Source organism: Misgurnus anguillicaudatus, chromosome 2 (assembly GCF_027580225.2).
Source record: "Misgurnus anguillicaudatus chromosome 2, ASM2758022v2, whole genome shotgun sequence".
NCBI classification, from domain to species: Eukaryota; Metazoa; Chordata; class Actinopteri; order Cypriniformes; family Cobitidae; genus Misgurnus; species Misgurnus anguillicaudatus.
Genome location: NC_073338.2, coordinates 26749385 through 26775813, shown reverse-complemented (window position 1 = coordinate 26775813; position 26429 = coordinate 26749385). Strand labels below are relative to the sequence as shown.

At 37.8% G+C, this 26429-nt stretch overlaps 1 protein-coding gene and 1 long non-coding RNA gene across 3 annotated transcripts in view; one reads left to right on the top strand and one right to left on the bottom strand.

Annotated features, from left to right (window-relative positions):
* The first annotated feature begins 18296 nt into the window (after positions 1-18296).
* ppp2r3a (protein phosphatase 2, regulatory subunit B'', alpha) overlaps positions 18297-26429 on the top strand; it is a 94711-nt gene continuing 86578 nt past the window's right edge. For both annotated transcript variants that reach the window (XM_073875623.1, XM_073875619.1), the window contains exon 1: positions 18297-18490. The gene's annotated coding sequence lies outside the window, so the exon portion shown is untranslated. The remainder of the gene's footprint in view (positions 18491-26429) is intronic.
* LOC129442241 (uncharacterized) lies at positions 24180-25581 on the bottom strand. Its single transcript, XR_008643814.2, has 2 exons — positions 25493-25581; positions 24180-24789 (listed from the first exon to the last, which is right to left on the bottom strand). It is a non-coding gene; the product is annotated as an uncharacterized lncRNA (long non-coding RNA).

Here is a 26429-nt window from a genome sequence, read left to right as displayed (position 1 = left end):
CCTCACAGATATGATTTTATAGATTTTTATAGATACAACTTTTATCCCAATTATCTCGTTTTGAATGTGTGACATATGTCAAGTAGGGAACACATACTCGAACCTGTGACCACTCTAACCATTTTACGATTGCCCTCCCTTATATTGTTCTTTTTCTTTAAAACACAAGAATGTTGATTTTGAAGTATGGTTGTCCTGCATTATATCCATACAATAAAAAGCAATAGTTAGACGTTCAGCTTAAAATTGTCTTCTACATTCTACAGATGAAAGAATATCAGTGGGGCTGGAACAACAGGAGTGTAAGAAAAAATGACAGAATTAAAATTTTTTGTTTGAACTATTTTAACTAACATATCTTCAGTCCAAGCTGTCTTCACCTTATGTCTAATTCACCTAATGCTGAGGTGAAAACAACTTGAACTGAAAAAATGTTAGTTCTGAATACAATTTTTTATATGAACATGACATGTATATTTTTATCAAGTGCACTGATGAGAGTAAAAGTTAGAAATGTGTCTCAGATTTAAATTAAAATATTCAAATTTTCTAAAGCTTCGTAACAGTAAATTAAAATGTACAAATTGCTATTTACATAAGATATTATTTTATAATTTCACCAAAAATAATTGGATTTTTAAAAGTTAGTAAGCATTTGAATTAATTGTATTTTATTTTATTTTATTAAATATATTCACATTTTCAAGAACACTGTCAGAAAAAATGGTCCCAAGCTATGGGGTGGTTGCTTTTAAAAGGTCCTTATATTGAACATTTATATGGCTAAACCTCTATGACAATTTTTTAACAAATATTTAAGTAGTTAAAGTTCTTCAGGCACAAAAGATTTGGGTATGCCTTACAACTTGTACTGATAATTTTAGATTCATTTCACTTCAATCTTTTATTAAAATGTACTTTTTGTGCTTAAATGCTAAATGAAATAACTTAAATAACTTAAAAAAAGTTACGGTCACAACGCAATGCTAACAGAAGTTAACTTAAAGGCTGTGGGCCCTATTTTAACGATCTAAGTGCATGGTCTAAAGCGCACAGCGCAACGTCTAAATGGGCGTGTCCGAATCCACTTTTGCTAATTTAATGACGGTAAAAATGGTTTGTGCGCCGAGCCCGCGGTCGAAAAGGGTTGTTCCTATTGTTTTAATGAGTAATGGGTGTGTTTCGGGCGTAACATGCAATAAACCAATGAGAGACTCAGCTCTCATCCCCTTTAAAAGCCAGTTGCGCTGGCGCTATGTCTAATCCCTATTTAGATGATGGACTTTGTAAACTGAAATACTAAGCGGAGGAAGAAGATCCACAGTTTAAGATTAATGTTAAATAATTGTGTTGTTTTTCACTTGTATTGAAATTGTTATTTTTTGATTATAACCTTTAAAACCAGTTTTCTTTTAGTCATGGAAGTAAAAATAGCAGGCTTTTAATGCTGTAAATGTATGTCTGACATCATCAAAAAAATAATTTACAAGTATTTAAGAAAAAGTTTGTTCTCTAAAAATACTTTATTTGTAACAAACAGGAGATAAAGAATTTACAAACGTGCAGAGAGCCGAAGCGTTTCAGCACTCGGACAGCGCAGAGTTTTTTAAAAGCATTACTTAAAAATGTTTCTCATCTCACCATATCCACAGGTACAGAGTCATCATATACAATAAATCTGTGGGGTAGCATTTAAAAAACATTTAAAAGCAAATGCATTTCTTTAAAGCAAAGCATTTATTTACTTACCAGGCTACAGGTGAAGCAGATCTTTACGCCTTCTGATATCTCATAATCGATCCTCCTTTATGTTCAAGAGACTCAATATTAATCTTTTACATTTTAATGCTTTACTTTTTCATATTTAAAAGCTTTTTTGCGCTGCTGCGCATCCATGTGTGTGATAAGCAAACCCGCGTTGTCATCCCGTTTATAGGTGCATATTTCTAACGCGCTCATTAAATAACAAAAAACATATTGCCCCATTGACTTTAGAGTTTAGACCAGGTTTTAGTTGGTCAATGGCGTAGTCTATTTTAGCTGCCCCAAATAGCAACGTGCCAACAATGCCATTGGCGCAAAAATGGGCGCTAATGCATTTGCTATTTAATCAATGTGGCGCTAAACGTGAAAATTATAATTGCGCCGGGTTGAAACTATCAAAAAACACTTGCGTAGCGCTGCATTGCGCTGGGTGTATGAAAGAGCCCTGTGAGTCCGAAGCGTGAGGAATTAAGATAATGTCGGTCTTGTCTACATCACCAATCCCAGGAAGTAAACGGTTGCCTACAATCCGTGTGTTTGTTGTAGTCCAAGAAAAGAGATTTACATTGGAGAGGATAAATCGCGTCATCGTTGACTTTGGGGTTTGAACCTTTTGCATATCGTTAACGTGAACTAATACACACTTACACACCAAAGAAAATTTAAAAACGTGAATCAGACAATAGTTGCCCTTTAAATATAGACAGTATCTGGTTTAACAGTGCACTACAGTGGAGACCATTTTTTTTCTTACAGCGCAAATGAAAACACACAAAGCCATTTTTATTAGTCTCCATAGCTTTCTAAGAATATATTTATTTTTTAAATCACATAAAATTGCTGAATCACAATGATTTTATATGCATTATTTAATCACAGAAGTAACTCACTGAAAAGACTAAATTATGCTTTTGTAAGATCTGTTAATGCACATTGGCAAGTCAAATGCAGGGAGACACCCATGTGAAAAGACGACTGGAGATAAAAAGCTCTTATAATGAACTTCACATTGTGTTATTGGATCATTAACAGCAGTCTTCCGAACAGCATGTTGAAATAGGAGGTTGATTTTCCCAAATGAGGCATCTTTTTTCACACCCTGTATGAGAAACGGAGCTTGTTTCACTCACAATGACATCATCTCTCATCGTCTTTCTCTGGACTGGAAGTGCACTGCTGGCCTCAATCAACACAGAAACATTCGCCAACTTTCATTTACTGCAGCTACATCTGAAAGGAGAGAGCTCGGGAAGATGAAGTCACAGAAAGTCCTTAAAAGTCAAAAGACTCCTTTGTCCAAACCCTTACTGTGTTAATCCACAACAGAGGGACTTTAATGAGTTTTTGAGATTTAAGCTCTTTGATATCCCCATCGGCAGCTTTGAGAGCCACCGATCTCTTCTGTCCCAAGAGGAATCTCAGTTAGGATCTGAGCTCTAAACAAGTAACTCTTCCTTTAGGCCCAACCATTGTTTATTGTGAATTTTTTTTAAATCCGGAAATCGATTGCATGGCCAGCACAATGCATTTAACTCTCAGCATAACCTTGATATCCAGATGGACAGTTGTTTGGTCACTGAACATACTGTATCCAGTTTACAAGCTGCACGATACGATTTTGGCAATAATGTGTGGAAATAAAGCAATGATGGACTCTGACCAATTCTGAAAATGACTTAAAGATCTTTAAATATTACATTCAGTCACGGCCATGGAAATATATCTGATAAAAATATGAAATTAATTGTACCTGCCACATTGTCAAAGCAGTTCAAAAGTTCAGTTCAGAGAAATTTGAGCATGATGTCAAGTATAATGAAGAAATACCTGAAGATATAGCCTACAGGCATCACAACGAAGCCACGCTAACCTTCACTTATATTTGAATTTTCGTGTCTAACATGTGCAAACAGGCACTTCATATTTCCATACAGATGTAAAGTTTATGCTTCCCATCTCTTTGCATAAAAGCATTAAACATCAATTAAGCAAATTGCTTTGTAATGTCTCTAAACACTACTTACATTTGTCTGATGATGAATTAAAGTTTACCACCTTAGGTTATATATATAGTGAAGCACATAAGGAGTTATCACAAGCAAGAGTGATGATGGATTTTAACCACATTAGACAGTATAGGCAAAACTATAGTGATATACAGTATAATAATAGGTTTGTCCACAAAGAAATGTTATACAAACAATGATGCTAATTCCCCATGTTGTTACTGTATACTAAACACCATACAAACAATGCATGCCCATTAAATGATGAGAAGCAGAAATAATTTAAGAATAATCAGCAGTGCTGATCTCTCCATGATTTATTTTGTACCATAAGATATTTTTTCAAATCTAGTGAGCAGTGTGGAGGTTAAAAAGTTCTGGATCAAGTAAAAGTCAAACAAATGACTTTCATTAATGTCTTAAGTTTTCATAAATCATTCTGAGATCTTTCTGTCAGAATAACTTTATTGCGTTTGTTTCATGCCAAGGAAACATCAGAACATAAGGGTAATAAAATGTTGTACACCATCTGCTTTTATTTTAGCAGAGAAGATGCTTCGTGGTCAGCTCAGATAGCAAATGCATTTGCAGATATGTGATTAATGGTAGATACAGTGTGTGACACATATATTTCGTTTATATTTCATTTTACCACTGGCAAATATTCAGGTGCACAACGTGACATTCCTGCCTTCACGAGAAGAGTTACTTGCAGCTGCTGTCAAAACATCTCATTTTCACACACACACATAGCTATATTTACATTACAACGTTGTGTATATAAAACAGTAATCAAAAGTGATCTCCAACTTTGAAAAAATGCCATCTTTACTCTTTATTTAAATATTAAATGAAAAATGCATTAACATTTTGTTTATGCAGTCTATGTTGCATTGGGGTGTTTTGTGTATAAACCACAGTCAGCTTTGAGAAGAATTTACTGAGGCTTGGCACAAAATGACACACAACATGTGTTTATAAAGACATAGTCCAGGAGAATGACTACAAAATATTACTACTACTAAAAGATCAACAACACTACCAGATAAAATTGTAGTCAATGTATTGTTTATTATGTGTGACTTTTTATATTTTTGTATGTTCAAATAAAACCCAGATTCCTGTGGTTTGCCTTTCTGACAAATTACTTTGGCCAATAAATACCAATAAGGGGACATATCTTGAAAATCAGATTTTTCCATGTTTAAGTGTTATAATTGGGTGCCCAGTGCTTGTATCAACCTAGAAAATGTGAAAAAGATCAACCCAGTAAATTAGTGTTGATAAACCGTTCTCCGCAAGCATAGGTCATTGAAATGTGGCTCCCCTTGTGATGTCAGAAGGGGACAATACCACCCCTTAATCTGCACAATCCAACCACGGCACTGCCATTTAGTGCAGAGATCAGCTCAATTGCGTTTTAAAGGACACACCCAAAAACGGCACATTTTTGCTCACACCTACAAAGTGGCGGTTTTAAGATGCTATAATAAATTATCTATATGGTATTTTGAACTAGAACTTCGCATATACATACTCTGGGGGCACCAAAGATTTTTTTGACATCTTAAAAAAGTCCCCTTTAAAAGTTTTATATAGTTTGTAAAATACACCTCATATTTTGATGGTTTAACCTAACCTGAGGGGGTACAAATAATGTACAAATCACCCCCAGACATCACTTTTGGCCACTACTAAATACTATATACACTTTGAAATGACCACACTGAAAAAAACAACTTGTAAAATTTCCTTTAAAAAAATCCTCTTAAAAATTTGCATGAACTTTTTTAAAAGGTAAAATTTACGGCTTTTTTAAAATACTAAAATCAAATAAAATCTACTTAATAATGCATGATTAACATTTGTTAAATAATTAAGTGTGACTTAATTATTTTTATTTAAGAAGTTAGATTTGTTTTAATCATTTAGGTAAAGTCTATTACTTTTTTTAATATTGAAGCATTGCTTTTCTAAAAATATTAAATAAATCTTATTTACTGTTGTATGGTAGATTGTATTTACTGTTTGTTATTTTCTTTAACATAGTTTTATGGATTTAGTTACTGTTATAAATGGCATTATAACACAAAATTCATGACTGACTATAAGTCAACTGACTAACGTACCCCAATCTGCATTTTTGACATGCATTGTCAGCACTGTAGAGAGAAATACAATAAAAAGTGCTGAACAGGGTTCAAGTAAACACTGATCACCTGAACGGTGACGTCATAAAATGATAATTTACAACAAAACAACATCAATAACATAACAGCTTAAACCTTTATGACATTTTATTAACAAATATTCAAGTAGTTAGAGTTCTAATTCTGTGAAAATGCTTTAAAAAATTAAAATATTTAGGTGCAAAGGATTGTGGGTAACCCTTACAACATGTGCAAATAAATATAGGTTAATTTTACTTTGTTTTAGTTTAATTAAGCAATATCGCTCGAGTAGGAGTGTGATATAGCTCTATATCACGGCTGTGATTAGGCCAGAGGCACGAGGCCGCAGGCAATACCCCGATATTGCTTTTATACAACAGTTCGACGGCACACGTTTGAAAAACGAAAACTAGAAAACAACAACGGAGTTATTTTAAAAGCCTCTTTGTTTGAGAACTACTTCTTCCGCCACGGATTTGAGGGCGGCCAGAATGACAGGTAAAACTTTCGGCTGCTTTGAAGCTCATAACAACTCAATGGACGGAAAAGCCGTTACTTTATATTACCGTTTCTTGGTCACAAAGTGTAGTTTTAAGATTAGTTCAGTCGAGAATGTATCTGTATTATATTTAAATCTGCAGTCGATCAGCAAAGATAGCGCCTGTTTGAACGTTTGCTTAGTGAGATTCGGTACGAATGAGAACCAAAGCATGAGTGGACATCAGTGTTCACTCGCCCCGCTGACCACCGCCCTCTCTGGGCTACATCTCTGAAAGGGATTCCCTGGCTCTCATGTTGGCCTTGTTTGTTTATGATCGTCAAAATGAGATCAAATCAGCAATATTTGGTGTCATGATCAAACTAGTACTTGTTTTTTTATTCATATTTAGTGTCTTTTGTGTTGTTATTGTTTTGGCGCGAGGTAAAAGTTAATAAAACTATACTTGTGTAATGTTACTATTGCTTTCTCATTTATTCTTAACGCGATACGAGCACTCGATTATTATTATTATTATTAAACTTTGTTCTTGTCAGTACTATACAAAACGGTTTTTTATAAGTGTCAGAGAGATGTTTTTGCATGCTGCTTATAAATATACCAGTGGCGATATCTCATAACATGTTTTAATAGTCAGGTCACGATAAAGTAAATGATCAATGTCCACATTTAAAAGCTGCGGGGCTTACCTGTAGTTCCACTGTGTTTTCGCGTTCTGATAAAAGATATAGCTCCAGAAAAAAACGAGTGTTTATATTCCTCTTTCCAAGTGTTAATCGTCCACACGATGTGACAAGACATTTCTCCCATTAACGTAACATCCAAGAGCGCTGATCCAAGAGCGCTGATCTTTGACGGAATAATACTTCTGATTGGGGATTCACAGACTGATTTATGAGCTAGTAAACTAATAAGACACACGGAGAGTGATTCAAAACAGGGTGTCTGTGTTTTTCCATTCAGAGATGAGCCTGCTTAGGACCTCCATTCACTAGGTGGCGGAATAATACGAAAGGTGAAGCGGTTACAGTGCCGTTATCAGCACAATATCGTATAGCTCTTAGCCAATCAGATTCGAGAACCAGAAAGAACTGTTGTATAATGAAATTTATATGCTTAAGGTAAATGTACTCAGATTTTTGACTTGAACGCGCTAAAGATTTTGATTAAAATGTACTTCTTTTAGAACTATGTGTAGTGACTATAAAATAGTTAAATAATACAAGAAAATATATAATACGACTTGCAATTCCCACACAGTTAATTTTGTACATGAATTAATTGTATATTTATCATCATTTTACATAGGAAAATCTAGTTCTCATTAAATGTTAATATTACCATGTAGAAATTATGAGGGTTAATCTAATATATTTTTCGTTTTTTTTTTCAGTGCAGTATATGTTGATCCACAGTATTGAATGCTGCTGTTCTGAATTACTTTAACCATCTTTTTTTATTCATTCTGGCTGAGTTTATCGGTACGTATTTCAAACATTCTGACAGGAGAGTTTTTTTTGATAATGTAGAGGAGGGTTAGGAGATTGAGGATGAGGAGTGTGTGTATACTACACAAACACACACATACACATACACACACAGTGCACTCCCTCACTCTTGTGCCTGTGCCACAGTTGGAAGATCTGCACAAAGGATTGTTTCATTGAAGTGAAGGTACACTTGTACACTCATCCAGATCAGATTCCTGCAAATTCCACACTGACACTCCCCTCGGCAAACTGCCCTCATTCCGGTACAAATCTCAACATATTCAAAGGGCCGATGGAAAAAGATACAGTGAACTTAGAAAAAAAACAGAGAAGGCCTTTGACTTCAAAGGTGTTTCTGATGTTTTCCTTTTAAATATGACATATTAATGAAATTCTTTATGCTGATAAGAATTATGTCTGACATCATTGATATGCCAATTAAAATAAGAATTGCATGTCTAACATTTTACAATCTGCTCACTCATTTGCATTAATCCTTCTATCATCTTTTGAAATTATACGCATCTTAATCCTGTTGTATATAAACAAATGGCTGTCACAGCTTCTGAAAAGCGAGATGTTGGTGTCTGGTGCAGGTTTCCTCGGTTTGAAAGCAAAATCAGAGTCATGAAATAAACAAGCAGCTATTAGAGGAAGCTCATGAGTGATAGTGAAGGGTGGTGCTAATAATACTGTGGACTGATAAGAATCAGGAGGGGAATTTCACTTGTTCAAGAAATGGGCCACCAGCTGGGAGTGTTATGGTTTGATCCTCATTGCTGCTGTTTCAAAACTCAGGTACTGTAATCTCTCAAGACACCTGATTTCCAGTCTGCCCCTGGGATCATGTAATAGTTGAAGCCTCTTGCTGAGAAGAAAAAAGTCCACACTGGTTTAAAAGAGAAAGGAATGACATTGCATAGCACACGCGCACACATGCACGCACGCACACGCACACGCACACGCACACGCACGCACGCACGCACGCACGCACACACACACACACGCACACGCGCGCACACATTCTGGTTTCCATGTTTTGTGGGGACATTCCATAGACATAATGCAATTTATACTGTACAAACTGTATATTCCATTCCCTTCCCCAAACCCCAACAATCACAAATTTCTTTGTACTTTAGATTTTCAATAAACATCATTTTGTTTGATTTATAAGCTTGTTTACTTATTGGGACCTCAAAATGGCCCCACAAGGTCACAAAAATACTGATATTCCTATCTTTGTGGGGACAATTGGTCCCCACAACGTGATAATAACCAAGTACATACACACACACCCAGTTGTATACAGCAGAATAGATATAAATCATGGAATGTTTTGGAGGGCATTGGGCTGGCACTGTTTGGGTCAACTTGGGTCCCCTTAAAGGAAAGAGTCATTATAAGTTTTTTTTTTCTAAAGAAATACATTTTAAATGTGCAAAACCTAAATAAGGCACATGCTTCTTCAATGCATTGACTGACTACTCTGTGCTATAGTTAACAGCAGTCTGGCCCTGAGCCTTGGACACATCACTGCTGACATTCATCAGCAGCCATTAGAAGATCACACATCCTTCAGCTGGAAACCTCCAGCACTTTTACTACTGTGCCTCATCTCACTCTTTTTCTGTTATACCTTTTACTACTTGTTTTTGAATTCCTTGGCCATTTAGTCATCATTTTACATTTGACTGTTTCTTGTTTTAATGTCATTTTCCTTTTATACATCAATACAATTATACATTATCTTACAGAAAGTTGATAGGAAAATGTACACCATCAGTCACTGATGACTAAATCTACAGTAACTTAAAAAGATTTCTTAGTGGTGAAACCGTGGGTAGCACTCTTGCCTCATAGCAGGAAGGGCTCCAGCTCAAGCCTTGACTGGGTCGAGAGGGGTTTTTGTGTGAAGTTTGCAATTTTTTTATGGGTCGGCATGGGTTTACTGTGTGTACCCAGTTTCCTCCTACAGTCCAAAAACATGCAGGTTAGGTGATTTTGAGATGCCAATTGGAGCGCGGGAATGACATCCACACAACAATGTAGGGGAGTTTGATGTCCCTTGCCTTCGTTTTTTGACACAAGTTGATTATGCAGTTCATAGAAAAAGAAATGAACCTCTCTGTATAGGGGCCAATGAGGGGTTTGTGTCATTGGACAGTGCACAGATCGTGATATTATGTTACCTCCTCTTTGGCCTGGAGTATCCATGGTTGCTCTATGTCCAATCAACTTCAGCGTATTTATTTGTATAGCACATTTTAATAATAATTTGTTACATTTATATATCACTTTTCTGCAGCACTCAAAGCGCTTTACATATAAAAGGGATCTTCTAAACCACCATCAATGGGCAGCATCCACTGGATAATGCGACGGCAGCCATATTGCGCCACCGGACACCAGCTTATTAGTGGAAAGCAGACAGAGTGATATAGCCAATCAGTATATGATTAGTACGCCAATGGGTAAGCTTGGCCAGAATGCCGGGGCACACCCCTACTCTTTTTCGAATGACATCCTGGGATTTTTAATGACCACAGAGATTCAGGACCTCGATTTAACGTCTCATCCAAAAGACGATGCTTTTGGACAGTATAGTGTCCCAGTCACAATACTGGGGTGTTAGTACCCACACAGACCACAGGGTGAGCAAAAATGATCCGCAGTTTGGTCTGCATAGACTTCTGTTTTGCAAAATATGTGAAGCGTTTTGAGTTTCTTGCACCAAGTTTCCCATTAACATTTCAATTCATATGGCATTTAAAGAGCAACTATGGTCTGATTCACAATTTTACATTTCCTTTGGTGTGCAAGGAACGTGCATTAGTACATGTTAACAATATGCAAAAGGTACAAACCCCAAAGTAAACAATGACGCGAGTTATCGTTTAATCTACATTATCATAATTCCTCCTGCTTTGACTTACAGTCTGTAAGTTAACTCCTGTTAGCATTGCATTGTGAGCGAATCTTTCAAACATGGAGCGTCACATTTCCGGCTGAGGTCAGAGATATTCAGGCCAATCAGAACGTACAGATTAGCTGGCCAATCAGAGCTTTTCACATCGATGAGATTTGCACAAAATCCGTGCATTTCAGGAAGAAATCTGGAGCTACAAAAATGTTCCGTTTTGTGGAAAATAATGTGTTTTTTGAACTATAAACCACGCGAACACATTGTATTATACCAAATACACAAAATAACATTGTTTTTAGCAATGAAATAGGTGCCCTTTAAAATAGTTGCTTTGTGTTGGCTTATGGGTTGTTTTGAGTAATGTGACTTGATTCATTGATTTAGCAAGAATACACAGTTAGTTTTAAATAGTCAGTCGTGCACTGATATAAATTCCATCAAATTGATGATAGCGCTGATAAAGAGTAAATTTCCCTCATTCACACCTTATCAGCTCTCCAACATTTTTCATAGTCTGTCCACACTGCATTGTCTGTCCAAAGGGAATGCATCTAGTTAGCAATTTAACGGCTCACAGAAATGAAATGAGTTGTAAATGATCCCTTTGAGGATTGTGGGCAGTATTGTGTGAGATGCCAGTTCTCCTATGTGGCGACATAAAACCATGAGCTTCATAATGTATTTTTTTCTGGTGTATAGTTTGGTTAGTCCCGTTGTGGTCATTAGTTTGTATGAATGTGCACAGAATGGCAGCCTAAGGCTATTTTAAGTAAACCATAAGGAGTCATGTTCATCACATAACCCATTTCCTGAAACCATGCTCCTTTTCTGTTTGTTACTGAAAAAAGAAAGCACTTGGTGAACGTGCACAGAAAACCCATCAATCAAACCGAGGAAGGCGTGAAATTGAAAGAGAGTGCAGACAGCTCGTGTTAGGCCGTGTTGATATGTGCTATAGTTTTGTTTGCTATTTTTGACTTATTACGTATTATAATTGGACACTTGATAATTGTTACTTCAGCTCACGATTCCTCCGGTTCTTGAAGTGCCATTGCATGTTACGTAAATGTCGCATTGGAAAGGTCAAACATTTAAAGCTGCTCTCAGCTCACGGGTCTTTCACACCAAAACTGGCTCGGCATCGGTGTGAACAGTCTGAACATATAACCTTATGCCATTTCGTGTCGAGTCTCGACAGTAACACATTCTATTTCAGCTGCATGTTCACACGTCAGATCATCAGCTTTTTATACTTGGGATTTGCAGACAGTTGCGAAGCATGTTGCATAAGGCTAATGTCCACCTACCTGACTTTGACCCTCCAATGAAGCCAAACTTTCTGATGTTGATGTACCCCGTATGGCTCTTTCTGTTATGCCAGCGGTTAGAGAAAATATTAAATTTTATGTGCAATGTTTAATTAATGTTATTCGAAGCCACTCTGTGGTAATGCAGAAGGGAGCCTCTGAAATTCAAATAGTGGTGCTTCACTCAACATCTATTTTCATAAGGAAAACTGTGTGCGTCTGACTTTTTCCTACTGGGACTCAATGTGGCTTTCAAGCCCACAAAGGCTTTGGATTAGGACGCTTTTAATTGGACTGCAGTTTCTGGACTCAGCCGCCACCCTGCAGACAACCAAAGCAAACACCCAACAAGTTATTGCACGTCTAGTAGGACCCAGTCACTGTTATTCTTGGCCCAGACAGAATAGGGCATACCACAGACCCTTAATGAATCGTCATAAACTTTTATCAGTGTGTTTTAAACTTGAGCAGTCAGCAAATTTCAAAACAAATGGAGTGAGAATTTACTGTATGTATTCGAAATGCGTAACAAATTGATGTGCATTGTTACTATTACTACAATATTTAAATAAGACTTTATACAAAGATGCATGGTTATTTTCAACCCAACATAGGGTCATAAAAGGTTGAGTCCAGCCAATTTTACTTGACCCAACAATGGGTTAAATCAACCCAGCATAGGTGAAATTTCAACCCACCAGGTTGGGTTTGTCCATTTTTGAAAACATCCAGCATTTTTTAGAGTGTAACAATGTTCTTTTAGTAAACATTAGTTAATATTATGCTAACAATATATGAAGACTAAACTCTACTAGACGTGCAATAACTTATTAAGTGTTTGCTTTAGTTGTCTGCAGGATGGCAGCTGAGTCCAGAAACTACAGTCCAAAACCCCTTAGTACGGCTGATTTTTTTGTAAATTAGTATTTTACAGTATGTATTAATCTTTCTTAATGTTAGTTAGTGCCAATACAATTCACTTTATTTTCAACCCAGCATTGAGTCTAAATCCAGCTGTGGTTTAAAATAACCCAGAAAAAGTTTATATTTGACCCAACAACAGTGTTGGCTCGTGACTGCTCTTCCAAGGGCCGCAAATTCAAAATATGTGTTTGGAGTGTCATGTGTGTTGCTCGTGTTTTCAAAATATGTGTTTGTTACATCATGTAAACCATGTGCATCACGTGTTTTGTCAAAATAAGTGCCTGCTGCGTCAAAACCGTTTATGATAAAAGAGACGCTCGCGTTCACAAAATACACACAAGACACTCCCTTAACAGTAAACTCTGATTACACATGAGATTATGCAAGTATCTGGCAAACGCGAGCTTTTTTTATTATAAACCCTTTAGACGCGTCTGCAACAGCACTTATTTTGAAAATACACTTGATGCACATAAGATCACTCGACGCGCAGAACACATATTTTGAAAATACGAACCACACACATGACGGGCTACATACATGTTGTGACGAACTTCCCATCGAGCGCCCTCGAAAATAAGAAGTCACCGGCCGCCACTGCCCAACAACCCAGCATTTTAGTTTGAATAACCCAGCATGTTAAATTACAACCCAATGGGTTGAGTTTGTCCCTTTATGACCCATTGCTGGGTTGAAAACAACCCAGGATTGTTTGTGCTAGTTTATTGTGGACTTTCATGCTACCAGATACAGCTTTCAATAAAAACAAAATGTAAACAAAACATGAAATAAACAAAACAAAGATTAATACTGTAGTTTGCGTTAGTTACCGTATTTTCCGGACTATAAGTCGCATCAGTCAAAACATGCATCATGAAGAGGAAAAAAACATATATAAGTCGCACTGGATTATTTTGAAAATTATTATTCTTTTGGGGGCCATTTTGTTTGTTAAGTCTTTCTCCGTTGTCTTAATTAACATTAATCTAAGTTAATGTTTCAGTTAACAGTTTTTTTTTCAGGGGTAGGCTACAGGAGCAACATATAGCACCCTCTCATGGCTGTAGACAGTAATGTTTCCTTTGGTTCATGTTAGTCAGTATGAATTAATTTTGACATATAAGTCGCACCTGGCTATAAGTCGCAGGACCAACCAAACTATGAAAAAAAGTGTGACTTATAGTCCAGAAAATACGGTAACTAATGTTAACAAGTGAAACCTTATTGTAAAGTTTTTTATTCATCCACTGATCAATTCAGATGCTAATTCCAGGAATAACTTTCTTTGCTCATTTGCTTGATTTATTAAAATGAACTTTATTGTGAGAGGTGAGAAGAGGGTGTTCTGTTCTGAAAATGTGTTATAGATGTTAAATACTAATTAAAATTCAAACCCGAGTGCAACAAAAACAGCTCAAAGCACATTACTTCATGTCTATATCACTGGGTAGAGACAACCACTGAGTCATCTGCAGAGCAAGGATGTTGACTGCAGTTATAGTATTCACTGTTGCATGGCACAAGAATGATTCTAGTGTGACGTGTCCTGGTTACAAACAGTTTGGCAACTCTTCGCAGTAAACGCTAATTATAGCATGCTTTAAACCTAGTTTAAACATGCAATGTTTTTATTTTGACTCATTTCTGTCTTGCAATTTCCCTGCACTAGCACTCCTTATCTTCCATGGTTGTTTTTCATTCATTATTTACACTTAATAGCAAGGAACGTGTTTTTCTGAGGCATGGACTTTTAGTTTACACCATTACAGGACCGTCAGAGTGAGAGTGTATCTATAAATCTGTGTTCATCATTAAACAGCCATGAGAAGAAACATCACGTTCATTAGCCAGCTCCAAGACTCCGAAATCTGTGTGGATCCCAGCACGTTTCACTCATACAGCTTTGAGGCAGATCACTGGGGTCATCTTTCGTGGCTGAGGTCCAGTTATCTGATGTGGAGGCCTTCATGGTTCAGCACTGACCCTTGACATGACAGTACAATGGCTGCTGTGTTTGGTTGCCAGTGGGCAATAGCAGCCCAGTAGCTTGACTTTGACCATTTCTCTTTGACAACAATGCAAAACTGCAGCACACCAGATTCTTGACATTTAAGGAGTTCATTATTTCCTCTTCTGAGCAGCTGACTTGTCTGTCTTTCTCCACTCTCTTTCCCATCAACCCTCTGGGATTTAATTGAATCCTGATGGTGCTTTTGCTTCTCTCTGTGGCCCAGCCAGTTTTGATATTCCCCTCCTCTTGTTTACGTTCCATCCCAGCTGCAGGTTGAAGATACCGAGATATGACTAAAGGGGAAAGTAATATAGTGAGGGGAACAGCACCATACATATCCAATCGATAGGAGAGTTGGCATATGTTTGTTTAGAGGACAAATCACAGAGATGGTGTTTTCCAGTCTGTGCGAAAGTCTTTTAATATTGTACCTATTGACAGAACTGCTGTGGATGAATAATATATTGGACTGTGGTGACACATTAAAGCAACAGAAAACATAAAATTAAAGTTAAAGGGATAGTTTACCCAAAATTTACAATTCTGTCATAATTTTTCACTTTCTTGTATCAATTTCACTGTTCTGATAAACGCGAATGAAGAAATTTTGTTTGTAACTCAACAGACCATGAGCCCCATTCACTTCCATAGTAGGAAAATATAATACTATGGAAGTGAATGGGGCTCATGAACGGTTTGGTTCATGAACAGAAACAGGAAATTTATGTTTGTAACAACATGATAGTAAATAAATGATGAGAGATTTTTTTGTCAAAACATCTGTTTTGTGAGTAATTTGTCTTTAATAATTGTTTTCCCATATTGTTGTAATTGCAGCAAATTGTATCTTCTATTAGTGTCGTGTGCCTACAAATCTCGAACCAAAAGGCTGCAGGAATCTCCTGTCCCCTACAAATGTTGATTTTGGGTGAGGGGCCGACCTTGTGGCTCTGCTTTCATACTGAGAGGAATCTTTTCCAGTGAGCTCAGCCTTTAAACTTTCTATTGTTTTTTCAAGGGCACTTCTATTTAGTAGTATGATACGTTTCACAAAAACTTTAAATGTATCTGATTAAATTCAGGCAAAGCAAGCAGGGTAATAACCCAATGTTTAAGATTGGGTCAACAGTAAAAGCTTAAGAATATGTGTTTGAAAAGCCTTTACTGATTAACAACTAAACTAAATATGAGAGGTATGTTTCCTCTTTAAAGGATTAGTCTATTTTCTTAAAAAAGAAAGCGCCAGCGCGACCTCACGTAATTGCGTAATGCCGTGGAAAGGTCACGTGTTACATATATGAAATGCACATTTGCAGACCATTTTAAACAATAAACTGACACAAAGACATTAATTTGTATCATTCCACATACAACAACGTTGGAACGGTCCTCTTTGGTCCACTGGGGCGGAGTTTCGCATTCGTCATCCGTTACCTCTTGAAGTGATGAAATATTGCGTTAGGTCGCGCTGGCACGTCACAGGACCGGAGATAGACGAGAAGTTGTGGTTTAAAAGTGCATATTTTTTATTTTTCTTCTCAAAAATGACAATCGTTTCGCCTGGAATGTTTTCCTCAAAAAACATAATTTCTTCTCGACTGAACAAAGAAAGACATCAACATTTTGGATGACATGGTGGTAAGTAAATTATCTGGATTTTTTAAGAAAATTGACTAATCCTTTAAGGTTTATGGTGGGCCTGACGCCAAGTATAAGTTGGGTAGATCAGTATATCCAGTTTATCCATACAACCTAAATGTATTTCTATACGTCATTTCATACTAGATTTTCCTAATATAAACTGAATGTTAAAGCATAGGGCTAAAAGTTGCAATAATGCATTTGCATTGACGGCCTTAATATTCTTTATAAATATTTATTTTAAAGGACTAACAAAGAACAAGCAAAATGTTGCCAAATACTTGATTAAATACCACCTAATGTATTTTTTGGTTGGAGTTCAAGAAAGGGAGGACACGTTTTGAAAGTTAGTTTACACAGTTGTTTAAAACACCCAAACATATCAGGATATTTAAAAATGTATTAATCACATAAGTAAGGGAGAAAATTCATGTTAAAAACAGGACTATGGTCTATCTGGGAGAGAGACGTTGTTTAACAGAATGAATAATAAAAGACATTCAACAGTTATTTATTGTTGGTTACCGAATAAACCCTGCTTTAGTCCTTTAACAAACCAAAATGACTATGTGCCATTATGACTTGCAGAAAATACAGAGTTGATAAATTCTGCATGTTTCCAATAAGCTATACTCTCTATCCCTTTTAGTCCTTTTCCTCAAATTACACTTTAAATGTTTGACCACCTCTGTATTATGGATTACAGGTGAACCTGACAGTAGTTATTTACTACCCTATAGAAAGCCTTGGCCTCATAAACTACCTTTTTGTGTGTTTTGACCATTTTTGGGATGTTTTGACGTGAAGCTGTAGAGCTGAAATGTTGCAGAGCAGCTATAAAATACAAAAGCTCTTATTTGGAGGTAGCTGAGGTTAGTGTGGACCTGGTGCTGACTAAGGTGCTGACAGACAAGGGCATGGCTGTGTTCTCCACTCCTACAAATGTATTCTCTGGTAACTGAAGCTTGAAGGATAAGCAGAATTTGACGACTAACAGCCCCATTAGCTTTAAATGGATCCGCGCACCTTGTCAGGTGCCTGTTTAACTGCGCAGACTTTGTTGTCTGTCTGGAGAAACAAGAAAAGACAGCCAAAGGGAACAAAAATAACCATGACTGGGTGGTTGCATAAGCGTGTCTCTCTCTGCGCCTGGCTTATTCTTCTTTTGATCAGTAAAAAGTTAAATGTAGCTTAGATCCTTTGGACTGAATTCACACAACATCAAAGCATCAGTGGAAAGCAGTTCAAGAGTCTGTGAAGAAGTACCGGGATCCTAAAATGTACGTCCTCTATGCAGAATGTTTGGTGAGTCACAATCTAAAAATGCTACACATTGGTGTAGCCTATATTAAAGCAACCCAGCATGTTACATCTATCTATCTATCTATCTATCTATCTATCTATCTATCTATCTATCTATCTATCTATCTATCTATCTATCTATCTATCTATCTATCTATCTATCTATCTATCTATCTATCTATCTATCTATCTCGAGGGCAATAAGTGTTTATAAATTCCCGCCCCACTGTGTGCGCGTGTGTGTGTGTAAGTGAGGAAGTGTCCTGTCCGCGAGCGCTCTTGCTCCGTTCACTCGCACTGGCTGCTGACAGCGCGCAGTCTCAGCCGCGAGGCGTAACGTTGTTACTCCACGAAACCTTATGTTGACACGTTAGACGTCAAACTATCGCTTTGGATATTCGGACTGTCCTGAAATCCCAGATGACAAGCCTTAAACCTGGAGCGAGACGGTACGTGCCTGTCGACATATCGAGCCGTTTGTTACGATACTTACCTTTTATATTTAAGTAGCCTACTGTAGAAGTTACGCGCGCGTGTGTGTCAAATGAAACGTCTTCCTGGCTTAAAGAGAAGGAGTCGAGCTCAAATGGTTTAGTGAAGGTTCGGGTAAAATGCAATTTCGTTGTTTCTCAGGTGAAATTGGGCTGTGTTTTGAGTTGTACGGTGATTTACCGCATTGACTGTTACACAGTATCAAACTCTTGCACGCGCGCAGTCGCTGTATGTATTTGTAAACTAAGGACTTTAGTATGCAGCCTATTGTTTACATTCAACCGATAGGCTACTTTATGAACTACGTATCGTAACTACTTTTTACTATTTATGTCATCTCTGTCACTTTCACTTGACAAATGGACGATTAAGTTATCAGAATGAATGAGTATGTGCTGCTATATCCTTAACGCCACGAGGCATGAGTGTGTAAAACAAAATTGATTACATTAATTTAACCCTGAAACGATTTTCTTTGCTTACAACTAGCTTGCTTATAGCTTTTGGCTTGCAAGTGTTTGTTTTTGCTGCAATTCAAGCTTTCAGGCATCTCAATTAGATGTTTAGCTTGACTGAGGTGCAGTTTAACTCTTCCTTGGATAGGAACTGGCACAGTGCTTGCGTCCTGTGCATCTTGGAAAGATCGGATCTCTGTCATGCTGTCTTTATAAATATCTCAGTGGGGTCTCTCCGCTGTGGGTGTAATTGGGCATCCCGCCTGTACTAAATGCATGCCTGTCCTGCTTGAGTGCAACCTTGAGCTGTGCTCTGTTCTTTGTCACTAGCCTGATAACTTGACAGATATTGAGACGGCTGGCCAGTCTCACAATCATTTCCTCTCTAATTAACCCAAAATAGCACCCAGGTCACAGCTATGGGATCACTTGCATTAATCACTTTCTAAGTGCCGAAATTGATTGTTTTGGGTCAATCACAGATTGGTGTCTCCAACAGTCCCCTCCATAACACCCATTCAGTGGCATTAATATGTAAAAAATATGCTTCCTAAATGTGCATCCCTGGAGTGAAATCATTTGGCACCTGTTTCGATTACTCCGCACACATTCAGATGCTCCGAGACTGCACAGGCTTGGTTGGCTGCCAGCAAGCCACAGTGGAGCGCGTTGGCAAGACTTTGGTCAGCCGTGGTTTGCTACTCTTCCCGCTGTATCCCAGTTCACTATTGACTGGAGCTCGTTAAACTGTGTGTGGAGGACAGAAATGAACCATTGACCCTTACGATGAGATTTTTTTGGGGACCTCCTACAGTACATGTGTGTGGCCCTGCTGTAAAGTCTGTTCTCAGACGAGCACGGCTGCTTGTATAAAGACAGATATCATATATAGAGAGACAATCAGCAATGATTATTGTATAGCAAATTCAGTATAAGGAACATGCCATGTGATTTGATAAATCGCACATTTAAAGACATAGTAAAGCTTTAAAATGGATCTTTATGCAGTTCTCTATGCAGCTCACGTTACACACACTCGCAACGAATTGCACATAGCAATTTTAGAGGCATACAATTAAGTTGCTTGCACAGTCAATCTACTTCCTCTTGTACTTGTTTTAGTTAAGCAGAGCAAACCTCGTAATTTTTGGAACCATTTGTTGGGCCAGACAGTCTATTTCTGGGTTTACTACTTGCATTTACTACTCTTCAAGGGGCCAGATTAGACACGATTTGAATAGAGGAAGGTCAGCACTGTTAGATCAATATAAACCAAGCTGGATCTATCAAGGGTTCTAACAGTTTCATTCACAATATATTTCGGAAGTAATCTGTCAGTGAACGATAGCTGTGCTATACTGTTGCGTGCTTTAAATTTGAATGGCTGTCCCACCATGTGTAGGATAGGAAAGGACAGCTGGACTCAAGTAGCTTTCATGGAGGCCACACCTGGACAAGATCTTCAAAAAAAGACAGCCCTGACCATCCCATGAACCCCTCAAACTTAACTTTATAGTGAGGCCGTAGCCTGTTTGCTCATAACGTATAAAGAGAATAGTAAAAATACAGGGAGCTGAGACAGAAATGAATGAATGTTGTTAGTAAGTCTAGTTTTGATCTAAAACAATTATTATAGTGTTGGCCCAAATTATAGCTGCTTCACCAAAGAAATTCAATATTTGGCTGAGTTTAGAGATGAAATGTGTTTTCTCATTCGTTATTTTTTCCAGACATCATCATGTACCTCATTCCATTCTGAGCATAACATCTGTAATGACAGGTTAGGATTACAACACAGCTTGTGTTTATAAAGCAAAATGGCTTGGTAAGCACAGAATGTTTAAATTAAATGCATTTACAGTTCCATGATAATCCCCTTGTATGCATGCTGTCTATGTTGACTGAAATAGATCACCTAAGAGAGGTTTATATCTCTACAAACAGCCATCTCAGCCTAAGTACATCACTAAGAAAACCCTCAGTCAAGTGGCAAAGGATCATGATCTCCCCATCAAGACTCCATCATTCGAGCATTCATTACTGTATATTCATTCTCGCTCGTCTCTATCCATTCGTAAGCCAGGTATTTCCATTCCACAATGTTTCTCACACCATTAGAGATTTTTTCTGCAAACCACGGCATCACTATGGGGGGAGGATTCCCAAGAAAGCATCTGAATCTGAATATAGTTCAATTTAGATGCAAAAACATTCAGGCTGTGTGAGGCCCTCGCACCTTTCGTGGTTATTTCCATACAGCACAGACAAAACCTTCGTGTCTGAATAAACTACGGCTCACGACTTGTGTGTGTGCGTGGCACAAACTCGCTCCTATTGGAGATCTGAGGCTTGCAGAATATGATGTGACAGCTCCCTGGTGATGCCAAGTGGAATAGTGGAGTTACGATCAAAATCATTTGGAAACCATAACAACAAATCTTAGCAAATCTCCAACACTATTGCATTCTAAGATATTTGGCTATTTGTAATGTGAAATCAAGGTGGAGCATGGCAGGAGAGCATTTGGGAATACATTCTGTTGTGTTGAGGGAGTTGCGTTTCCTCTGTGTTTCTGTGGGTCAAGGTTCTTTTGCCATAGTTCTTTATAGACTTGAATGTGGCGCCATTTAGAAAAGAGGAAAATGCTTGTTAAGCTTGTGTCGTGGTTGGTCAGAGGGCAGCGTGTTTAAATTGGAGTTTTTCCATCATTTCAGCCTTAGCAAGGGAGGGTGAAATGCCTGCTTGGGGTGGAAAAATACACAGTTCAGGCTGATTGTCAATGAATCATTATAAACACACTTCTTGGTAAGCCCATATGAAGTACCCCATGATAGTAACCATGGAAAGCAAAAAAAATATTTTACTTTTAATTTACTCTTGTCATGGGATTAGCCAATTCTCAAGTGGTGTTACAACAATGTGATCTGATCTATTAATTATTTACAGTCCTTTTTGTTTAGAATGTACTCGCTTAAATTTTTTTAGCATATAGACATTCCTCAGCTGCTTTTACAGGATGTAGTAACTCCCTCTCATAACTCATATTGGGCAGCTTGCTGAAACGCCTAAACCTCGTTCACTGAGACATTATCTCACAGTAACGAAGTGACCAGAAGTAATTCATTTTCAGTGAGTTTCCGGTGACTTGAGTGATGGCGACTGTTGCCTGTGTAATGAGGACTTTAAAAAAACGTTTAGCTTTGTGCAAACAAGCAGTGGTGTGATGCAGCAACTATAGTGAATATAGTAGGGGTCACACTATACCATAAATTCAGGACAGTAAATCTTAAAGGGATAGTTCACCCAAAAATGAAAATAATTTCATTAATGACTCACCCTCATGTCGTTCCAAACTCGTAAGACCTCCGTTCATCTTCGGAGCACAGTTTGAGATGTTTTGTGTTTGGTCCGAGAGCTTGTTGACCCTTCATTGAAAATCTACGTAGGATATACTGTCCATGTCCAGAAAAAAACATCATCAAGGTAGTCCATGTGGCATCGGTGGGTCAGTTGGAGTGTGTTGAAGCATTAAAAATACATAAGTCACATGACTGCAGGGACACGGCTGACGTGTTATCTGGTGCGCCCCAGCTGTTTTTTTTATTTTTTTTTATTTTGTGCGCCCGGGCTTTGTTTACAGTCTGAGGGAGACGCACGCTTTAAGTTTAGAAAAAAAACATAATCCGAGTCACTGCAGTCATGTGACTTTAGTCTCGCACATGCACTTCACAACAGACGCGGAAGAGAAGACAATGCTGAATAAAGTCTTAATTTTATTATTTTTGGACCAAAATGTATTTTCGATGCTTCAACACATTCAGTGGTTCTCAAACTGGGGTCCGGGGCCCTCAGGGGGTTCGCGAGATGGTGCCAGGGGAGCCCCAGTTTTATGACATTTTATAAAATACATTCATTTATCATAAAAAATGTGTAATTAAACCTAAAAAAAAAATAAGGCTACTAATCAACAGCACTGCTTTGTATAACTAAACATGTTTTGTTTAATTAACATGTACAATTTTAGAACAGTTTTTGTCATAAAGTTTCTTTGGGGGTCCACGAAGGAATGCACCGCACACAAGGGGGGGCCGCACACGGAAAAAGTTTGAGAACCACTGAAGTCACTATTACCTTTCTGGACATGGACAGTATACCGTACGTAGATTTTCAATGAAGGGTCAACAAGCTCTCGGACTAAATATAAAACATCTTAAACTATGTTCCGAAAATGAACGGAGGTCTTAGAGTTTGGAACGACATGAGGGTGAGTCATTAATGTCATTATTTTCATTTTTGGGTAAACTATCCCTTTAAGAAAGTGAATGTTAGTGATTTCACTGTTTGTGGTATATTTTTTCCCACATAAACGGATGTAATAAAGATGATGCATGGCAAGCCATGTTAGAAATTGCCTGTATTCTGAGCAAGTTTGATTTATGCTTTTGATTCATGCATGATAATCGTTTATCTTGTTTATCATATGATGTATTATGCCCTGCTGCAATCTCTATACAAATGCTTTCCACTGCAGAATCTTCATTTTAATGACTGAAATCTGATTCTTTTTAAAAACAGAATGACATGCTATTGTTGCCAACAATACATCTTTATTTATTTTTTAGAGCTTTGCCCAGTAACACAGCTTACCAATATCCTTAAGGCATCCAAAAGCAAGAATGCTAGCAACAAACAGCATTTATCTGTTCAAGTACTCCGATTGCATGGCAGGTGAAGACATATCTGAAAACTGCTCCCTCCAACTTATTTAAAACTCCAGGATTGCCATAGTAACTGCTTATCTGTTCTAACCCAGTGAACATTTATAAGTGGAGCGCAGTGATTTGAGATTCAGATGATCTCTTTGAGTTAATGCAAGATGTGTGAGGAACGTGATATGTAATAGCTTGTGGTGCGGGTTTAAGTGCAACTAGTGAGCAGGTAAGTGCTTTCCTGAATGTACATTGCGTAGACTGGCATCAGTGAAGTGTGTAATAGACATAATCTGAGTTGGTGAATAGCAAAAATAAAATTGGATGACTGGTGAGAGTCTGTAGTTTAATTATATGCTATCCGGAAATTGATTATTGGTTTACTAAGCAAATGAAAGGCTGATCTTCCATCACTTGGAAAGATATATTTTTTTAAAAATAATCTAAACCTGAATTTTTTGGTGCTGAACATGATGACATAAATGGCACATGTCTTATTTTGTCCCTAGTGGTTGTGCACATCATAATTTAAGTTTTTCAGTGCAGTTCCTAAGCTGAATTATCCCTTATGGCTCCTGATTAAATAACTGCAATCAAGATGTTCCTATGCTGTGTGTCGTGGGTGGTCATCTCCTAAAGGCCATGCCACTAACTTTGCGCTTTATGCAGATTGCAAAACTATCTTTTAAAACTCAGATTTCTTTAATCCTTTCGATTACCTCCGCAGTAATCTTAATGATCAGACAGGTTTTGTTCTAAAACAAAGCAGTACCAAGCAAGTAGTTGGGGGCTCTTTAAGGGTTTCCTAACTGGAAGTCTTTCTCATAAAGGCAGCATTATGCACATTTCTGGAGCAGAGCCCAATGCCTGAGATCCCTCATGTTCACAGCGGGATTTGTTTCTGCGGGGCTGCACTGGTGTCACTGCACAGTCGCGTAGCATGTGGAATGCAGTGTGATGAGTAAATGTCCAATGTGCTGCCCAATCGGTGTCCTTCGCTGCAACACTGCTGTCTTTTGTGTTCTCCACCCAGCCGTGGAGGCAAAGACATTCCTCCAGTGCCAGGAGCGCTTCCAAGAGTTCCACAGGAAACTTAGAAAGGAAAGAGGGCAAAATAGAGAGAAAAAAAGAGAAGAAAGCTATTGTGTGGCTTTAGTTGCACGTCGCTCTTATTGCTGCACTTGAATGACAGAGAACCTTGCAGAGTTTTATTTATAAGACTGTGTTAAATGTTTTATAGCAGGCGTTGCCTCTAACAGTGGGAATTTTCGTAGCATGATGAATGTGGCATGATGTTATTGTGGTTAAGATGTTGAGATAAATTGGCATTTTGAACTTTACTGTGGGTGATGAACATGTGCAATGATATTGAGCCAATAAATGGTCCTTTTTAAAGACCAGCAAAGGGGTGTGTCCATTATGTGAAATGCAAGCATGTGGAATAGTAATAGAGTTGCCGCCCCACTTCCCTGTTTATTTTCTTTCTAAACGTCATTACCACAGTAGAGCACAATGGCCGGTGGATCTTGAACTGTTTAGCACATGCAGGGGTTTTGTTTAGTGCCTTCTCAAGAATATAAATCTGTTTTATCATCTTTGATTTTTTTGGTTTGACCAAACCAAATTTTCATCAATCTCTAGCCCATCTCTAAACAGCTTAGTTGGTCAGCGTTTAGCAGAAAATGGTAAAGATCTGTGTACACTGTTGTTGTTTAGAGTCCTCCAGCAACTGTGCATCAGACAGGGGGTCGTAATGGTTAGCCCCACCCCATCACTTTGGTGGGAAAGTGCTCACCATGCATTCGTTCCCTCGTTCTCCACCCTATCAGCTCCGTTGCTCAGTGGGGAAACAGAGGAAGCAGAGATCGTAAATCAGATATGTGTCTAGGGAAAAGAGAGAAGACAGAAAACAAGCTTTAAAACGCTTTGGCACGTTCCATAAATGCAGACCATAGATACTGAATGCTGTCTCCCTCAGACACTCGCGGTCTGATACCATGATGGGTTGTGGTGTGTTGTGGTTCATTGATTGTGATTGTCCTGCTGAATAAAAAGTGGATGTTGGCTATCTAAGGCCACGCTGAGGTGGTCTGTGGGCGTCAAGATATTCAGCGTGCCTGTTGTCCTTAAAGTCTTGCAGGCTGATGCGCATAATTTTAATGCATGTACAAAGAGTATGCATACCATCCAAGACCTAGACAGATAAAGACAGATAGGTAATACGTACTGTATAGGATTCTGAAACCCAAAGATTATATTCTGGACAATTTTCTGCGATGCATTAGGCCTCATGGTCATTTTGTGATCAAGCTTTATATGGAAAAGCAATTTACTGTTTTATCATTTTCCCTTGACATTTTCAGAAAACATTATTTATACAAGCCATCAGGGATTAGTAATTCACAGAGGACTGCTGCTGCATACTGATGCATTTCCTTCTGCAAAGTCAACATTGTATTTCTTATTAAAAATTCTAAATACAACACTAATTCTGATGACGCACCTAATGATTTTCGCACATATCATGAATGTAATTTGATGATAAGGACTGATCATGCCTAGTCTTTTCTAGTTGTGTTCAGTTTTTGTTTAAAATCAAAGATTTATGCAAGAAACACTCTTTAAGTGTGTTAAAGGGACACCCCACTTTTTTTTGAAAATATGCTAATTTTCCACCACTTTTAGCATAGCTTAGCACAATCCATTGAATCTGATTAGACCATTTAGCTTTA